The 6,436-nt window shown below is 39.9% G+C and overlaps 1 non-coding gene across 1 annotated transcript; it reads right to left on the reverse strand.

Moving 5' to 3' along the window:
* Window positions 1-6,057: 6,057 nt before the first annotated feature.
* LOC138358494 (5S ribosomal RNA) lies at window positions 6,058-6,176 on the reverse strand. The gene has a single exon (XR_011225422.1). It is a non-coding gene; the product is annotated as a 5S ribosomal RNA (ribosomal RNA).
* Window positions 6,177-6,436: the final 260 nt, after the last annotated feature.

Genomic DNA, 6,436 nt, shown 5'->3' on the forward strand with positions numbered 1-6,436 from the left:
TTGTCAAGCACAAGACGAAGCTGGAAAAAGTTCAGAGGTATGCCACTAGACTGGTCCCAGAACTAAGAGGCATGAGTTACGAGGAAAGACTGAGGGAAATGCATCTTACGACACTGGAAGACAGAAAAGTGAGGGGAGACATGATCACTTCCTACAAAATCCTCAGGGGAATCGACCGGGTAAACAAGGATGAACTATTCAACACTGGTGGTACGCGAACAAGGGGACACAGGTGGAAACTGAGTACCCACATGAGCCACAGGGACGTTAGAAGGAACTTTTTCAGTGTCAGAGTAGTTAACGGATGGAATGCATTAGGCAGTGATGTGGTGGAGGCAGACTCCATACACAGTTTCAAATGTAGATATGATAGAGCCCAGTAGGCTCAGGAATCTGTACACCAGTTGATTGACAGTTGAGAGGCGGGACCAAAGAGCCAAAGCTCAACCCCCGCAAGCACAATTAGGTGAGTACAATTAGGTGAGTACACACACACACACACACACACACACACACACACACACACACACACACACACACACACACACACACACACACACACCAACATACAGAGGCTTCTGGTCGCGAACAGAATCAGAGGTTAAGGCTGTCTGTCTGCTCTCTTTCAGTTTGTTGCTCCTCTGTAACTGAATTTTCCAGACCTATTATAGCGTTCAGCAGTGTGCGACAGAAGGCCGGATAAGTTGCAGGAGTGGCAGTGAAGATGTAAATAATTTACCGAACATTTCTAAGTTTCAAATGTTTTTTTTAGAAAGACTAAAGATGTGCATAATATAGAACATATATAGAACACTAACAACAGTACAACAGGTGAGAATAATTTACAACACAATATATTTACAACACACCACAAAGTGAGAATAACTGGTAACAGCAGTGGAAGGGGTAACAGGATTTGAGCAACAGGTGAGAGATAAATGAATAATGATAAACGGAAGGGTCTGAGAATGAGCGAATAATGTGAGAGTGATGAGAGAGGTGAGGAGAGGTCAGAGACACCTGGAGGCGCTGCTGGCACACCTGTTCCATTTCCTTGATTAACTTGACAGGGTATCATTCCCAGGTAATGCTGCTCCAAGTTAAAAGTGGAATGGTGAGATTTGCATTACCGGCCTCAGCACCGGCTGCCCAACTTGCTGTAAACACTGATTATCTACCTATTTTTATTGCAAAAATTACAATTATATTATATTATATATATATATATATATATATATATATATATATATATATATATATATATATATATATATATATATATATCATTTATTTACGAGAGAGAGAGAGAGAGAGAGAGACAGCACTGTTTCTGACAAGGACCTGATAGTGTCGAAAGCGCTCAAGCCAATATTGATCATTGTTGCGTAGATATTAACTATGAGACGTACAAAATGCTGAAGTTAATAGTGCATGGAGCCAGTGTTCAAGACGTATCTTGGGAGCTCATTCTCGCACTCACTACAATCTCCTACCTTGCCTACTCTCTACATCTGCACTTGAAAAAAACTAATTGACAAACGAAGGGTTTTCGTTTTCTTCCCCCTGAAAGGAATCACTCTTACACCAAACTCTATCAACTCATTTTTTTTTTTTTGGGGGGGGGGGGGCACTCATCTCTGGCCACTCCAACTTTCTCAGATATATCAACTTAACAGTTGGAAAGTTCAACTTGAGAATGAGTGACACATACAAGGTAGAATTAAACAACGGCAGCTGAGTAAGCAGAGAGACCCTCCTGCTTTGGATATTTGTAACTATGAAGGAAATTCAGTCACAGAGACGTGGCTTGGACACCTGTCTAGTCCAAACACCTGTCTAGTCCAAACACCTGTCTAGTGCAGACATTAGTGTAATGATCCCCATTACTAGTTACGAATAAAGTTTCTAATTGCAGGCGATGAGTCACAATAACGTGGCTGAAGTATGTTGACCAGACCACACACTAAAAGTTGAAGGGACGACGACGTTTCGGTCCGTCCTGGACCATTCTCAAGTCGATTGTGTCTAATTCTAATACGAGTTCTGAGCGATGCCTATTTGTTAGATGGTGGGAATGACAAGACATTATTCAGCGGTGACGTAACGAGGCCAGCCCCTATTGGTCCGTGACACGGTGATTACACTAATGTACATGTGGGAATGGGGTGGGAGGCAGGAGGGGGGGGGGGATGATGGGGGCTGGGAGGGATGGGGAAATGAGTTTTTTATTTTCATTTTTGAACAGCAATAATTGTGGTGATGGGTAACAGGATTGGGGCAACAGGTGGGAGATAAACGCATAAATAATAATAAATGGAAGGGTGTCAGGATGAGAGAATAATGTAAGAATGATGAGAGAGGAATATGGGAATGTGAGAGAAGACCAAACGGGAGGTCAAAGAGGCAGATTAAGACGAAGAGAGAGAAATACCAAGATCGGAAGACCAAGACAGAGTCTTGGTCTTTTTTTCTAATAAAAAAAAGAAAGACCATTAAGAAGTCCAAGAATAAAACAATTAAGAAGACCGAGAAGGAAAAAGACCACAAACAGGACGACCAAAGGCAACACTGGACCACCTTCGCCAAACTTCCAATTACATGAGCAGTGTTATAGATGGTTTGGGTGGCCCTAATTGGATGGCAAATGTTGAACGGATAGCTTGAGCCTTAATTGGCTGCTTGTCTGGTTAGGTAAGCATAACGGAACAAACGGTACCTGTGGACGCGGTTTTTAATGACTAAATTCTCCTAAATTATTAATAGTTTGCTGCCATTTGTTAAGATATACAAGAAAATGTAATTTGGTTTCATTTGCTATATAATAATATTTCCATTTATGAAAACTTTTAACATTCTAAATAAAATTTATTTTATTTATAAAGACAAAATCGAAGTTATTATTGATAATTGTATAAAATTTATTACGGCTATTTAAATTAAATATCTGCATTGATAAGTCACATATGCACTTTTGACTTTGCTACAATGGTACGTTTTTTGGTTCCTATGCACTTCGTTTGGTTTTAGTTCCTTAACTAAACAAATGTATTGATTTGCTCGACCAATTATTGTGATAAAATAAATCGTTTGGAAAAAAGAGAGAGAGAGAGAGAGCAACCAGGAGGCTGGAGAGAGAGGGAGAGAGAGAGAGGGAGAGAGAGGGAGAGAGAGAGAGAGAGAGAGAGAGAGAGAGAGAGAGAGAGAGAGAGAGAGAGAGAGAGAGAGAGAGAGAGAGAGAGAGAGGGAGAGAGAGAGAGGGAGAGAGAGAGAGAGAGAGAGAGAGAGAGAGAGGGAGAGAGAGAGAGAGAGAGAGAGATAGAGAGAGAGAGAGAGGGAGAGATAGAGAGAGAGAGAGAGAGAGGGAGAGATAGAGAGAGAGAGAGAGAATGGACTCAGGTATGTTACATAGAAGCGAAATTTTCAACTTCCGAGCTTTGGCAAGCGACTGGAGCCACTATTAAGCAAAGCAAGAATAAACCACTTGCTTAAAAACGGAACTCTCGTAGTTTGTAAAACTCTGCAGACAAATTGTAGTCATTAAGGAGCACGGGAGGCGTCCCTGCCCACTCTGCTTGCTTCCTCATCAACAACCAACGCTGCGCACATCCCAATGTCGTCCACATTAATCAAAGTTTATTATCTCTCAGATCCGGTGAAACAGGATTAGTTGCTCTGTGACAACCTCGTGTGAGAACACTGCAGGTGTGGATTCTCCATGGATGCTATGATGATACTACCTCATGATGGTATGATGATACTACCTCAGGATGCTATGATGATACTGCCTCAGGATGCTATGATGATACTACCTCCGGATGCTATAATGATACTACCTCAGGATGCTATAATGATACTACCTCAGGATGCTATAATGATACTACCTCAGGATGCTATGATGATACTACCTCAGGATGCTATAATGATACTACCTCAGGATGCTATAATGATACTACCTCAGGATGCTATGATGATACTACCTCCGGATGCTATAATGATACTACCTCAGGATGCTATAATGATACTACCTCAGGATGCTATAATGATACTACCTCAGGATGCTATGATGATACTACCTCAGGATGCTATAATGATACTACCTCAGGATGCTATGATGATACTACCTCAGGAAGCTATGATGATACTGCCTCAGGATGCTATAATGATACTACCTCAGGATGCTATAATGATACTACCTCAGGATGCTATAATGATACTACCTCAGGAAGCTATAATGATACTACCGCCAGGCTGCTACGCTGACACTAGTCCAAGTTACTGTAACCAGACTTCTGCAGCCTGTTTAAGGGGAATAACTGCAACTGTTAAATTCATATTCCCGCCAGCTTAAGCCAAGTAAGATTTTGCAAAAATTTTGACCAATTCCAGCTGCTGCGTGGGGCAAGTCTGGCTTCATACATAGATTAAGCCTTAGCCACATACCAGCTACTTTACAACAGACTTCATCTGCCAAACTTTCAGTCAGACATTCTTAGCCGAAGCTAAACCCTATAGTTTCAATGAATCACATTTCCTGTGATAAACTTAGACTCTTTAGTGAGCCTTATTTTCTTCTTTTTTTAAACTTCAGACCAACTTCACTTGGCCCAAAACAAAAGTTTATATCATCTTTTTTCTGTTATAGAAGTGAGCCTGACAACAGAGCTCGTAGCTCGTCCCAGCCGCAGAGTGAGGCAGGGGGCGGCGCTGGACCTCCCCACAGATTGCTTGTCACATTATATGACACCATTTACTATGATATATGGGCGTGTTGGTGCCAGAGAGGAGGGGAGAGGTTACATGCTCAGTCTTGCCACAAGTTACCCGGACTATATATATATATATAAAACTATGTATATATATAATTATATATTATATATATATTATATAATTATAAATATATAATTATATAATATATATATATTATATAATTATAAATATATAATTATATAATATATATATGTATATATATATATAATTATATAATAAATATATATATATAATTATATAATAAATATATATATATAATTATATATATATAATTATATAATAAATATATATATATATAATTATATAATAAATATATATATATAATTATATATATATATATATTATATATATATCTATATTATATAATTATATATAACTATATAATAAATATATATAATTATATAATAAATATATATATATATATATATATATATATATATATATATATATATATATATATATATATATATATATATATATATATATATATATATATAATTAGGGTAACTTGACTGGTTTTCTAGTCCATGAGAGAGAGAGAGAGAGAGAGAGAGAGAGAGAGAGAGAGAGAGAGAGAGAGAGAGAGAGAGAGAGAGAGAGAGAGAGAGAGAGAGAGAGAGAGACGTAACCAGAGAGAAAAAATATTAATTACACAATCCCCCTATCAAATTCAGTACAATGGTCATATGTGTTACATCAGGTTAAACATGATGGAGTGACCCTGGAATCGTGAGGGGAAGAGGGATGGGTGACCTTTAATTACTGGAAGGGGGGATGGAAGGGGGGATAGAAGGGGGGATGGTGGTGATGATGGACACGGGAAGCAAAAGATGGTTAAGTTGCCGAGAGGTGACAGAACAAGCGAGGCAACGCATGAAGTTTGATAGAGGTGGGTGTTGTTGAGACCAATTCGACCCCCCTCCACCCCCACCTCACCAAGAAGTGGGTGGACGCCACAATGGTGATGTCACCCGCCCCTGAGGACTTCAAGTGCTGCTAAATACTAACACACTTCTCTGGTACATAATTCAACTGCTGTTGAGAGGCTCAGGTGTCATCATTACCAGACCAATTGCTTTTCTTGTGCTTGTCTTCATTACTTATATCATCAGTGAGAGGCGTCTTGCGAAGGGAAATTTTGTGTATGCTCAATTACGGATTAAACCTAACATAATACATGAGAGAGGGCAGAGGGGGAATATCCTTCATACTATCCTCCTTATCTTGAGATGATTTCGGGGCTTTTAGTGTCCCCGTGGCCTGGTCGTCGACCAGGCCTCCAAACATTATTGCCAACAGCATTTGGTGTTCCCAGGCGGTCACCCATCCAAGTACTAACCAAACCCAACGTTGCTTAACTTCGCTGATCGGACGAGAAGCGGTGTTCTAAACGTGGTATGGCCGTTGGAGGCCATACCTGCCGTCTTCTGCCATACCTGCCCTTTCTTCCTGCCATCATCCCAAACTTCCCCTCCCATCTCCCTTAATACATTCTTCCTTTTTTATTTCTCATCTAACTTCTCTCCATTCATTTCTCCCTTCCTTTTTCAATTCATTACATCTATCTCATAATCCTTCTCATTCACCTCTCCTTTAAACACTCCTTGCCATTCCCCTTCCCCCTTTCTTAGTCCCTCCCCCCCTCCCTTTATAAGAAAAAGCCCCATTC

This window comes from Procambarus clarkii, chromosome 83 (genome assembly GCF_040958095.1).
Source record: "Procambarus clarkii isolate CNS0578487 chromosome 83, FALCON_Pclarkii_2.0, whole genome shotgun sequence".
NCBI classification, from domain to species: Eukaryota; Metazoa; Arthropoda; class Malacostraca; order Decapoda; family Cambaridae; genus Procambarus; species Procambarus clarkii.